Source organism: Acyrthosiphon pisum, chromosome X (genome assembly GCF_005508785.2).
Source record: "Acyrthosiphon pisum isolate AL4f chromosome X, pea_aphid_22Mar2018_4r6ur, whole genome shotgun sequence".
Lineage (NCBI taxonomy): Eukaryota > Metazoa > Arthropoda > Insecta > Hemiptera > Aphididae > Acyrthosiphon > Acyrthosiphon pisum.
Genome location: NC_042493.1, coordinates 61705989 through 61707410, shown reverse-complemented (window position 1 = coordinate 61707410; position 1422 = coordinate 61705989).

The window sequence follows — 1422 nt, the reverse complement described above, 5'->3', positions numbered from 1 at the left end:
GCGACATCTATTTTCAACATGATAGAGGAGTATCTAACCCTCCCAAAAATGCAGTCATTATTCACGCCTACGATAAAAATAATACCGAATTGAATTAATAAATGAGAATACTAAAATATAATATAAACGGTTTATTATCGTAATCGTTCTTCGCAAGCTGCGTCTTGTGTTTAACAAGTATGATTAATAGCCAAATCGAAAGTCCATTACGCGCGTCCCACGCGGATATAATGTCATATAGCGTATATTAATTTCACAATGAACGATTTTCTTTCGTAGATTATAATATTATTATTATTTGTTTAAAAATCGGTGTTCCAGATGCGAGACGTGGCGTAGCGCCTGCAAAGCTCTCCATTTCTGGAAATAATATATAATATTATAATTAAATAAAAACCGTAGTTTTTAATCGGACAAAAATCGCGCTCCACTTTACGCAAACAAACATAAAGGTAGATAGTTAAATATATAGTAAGACAAATCGGCTCTTCTCCTGCATAGATGGATAGGTATAGACTATATAGGTGTATAATTAAGTTGGAGTAGCGTTACGGGGGCACATCTATATTCACTCAAACCGTCAGACTGGTAAATTGTGCCTATATGTATTAGTTACCATTTGAGTACCTATATTTAGGTTGTAAATGGCAACGTTAATTTATGACAAAATTAGGCAACGTTGTATCGCAAATGGCGATGATACGTAAATTACATATTATAGGTGTCAACTGCACAATAACAATTAAATTTTATTAAAGTCTATTATATAATTATAATAATTATATTTATATTTTTATTATAACACGGTCCGCGCACTATTGATAGTTCTGGTGCACTAATTCATTACGTGTCATTATATAGGCAAGATGGTCTCTCTATACTATCTATACTCAATGGTTTTACTTATTGTATTGTCTACATGGATTTTAAATTATATTCAAGACAAAGAAAGTCAAGTAATAGTCATATTTTAGGAAAGATGTAGATTACGAGGGAGAAGCACAGTGAAAACTGAAAAGTTATATATAGACGTCTAAATTGGCCGAATAGGGAAAAGTGAGTACGTAAGTTGTTATTATACTTACGTTGTAAGTAAGTAAACTAAACTAAAAATAACTTTTACCTGATCGATTTTAAGTAATGTAAAAACTGTCGACGCCAAGCATTGCTTCAAGGCACCATTTATGTGGTTAGTGACAACCTTACAATTATTTAGGTATGTTAAGAGGACGTCGCACCCGCATGTGTTGTCTCCGTCTTACACACGTACGTTATAGCAAATGTTCGTTCAGAAGATTCAATTGTGTGCTGTTAGTTTTTATATTAGAGTGAATTGACCTATTATCAAATTTAAAGGTAAGATTATTATCTAGGGCCCCACGTAGGCTTTTATTCATATTATTAGTCTTAAGTGAGTTATGA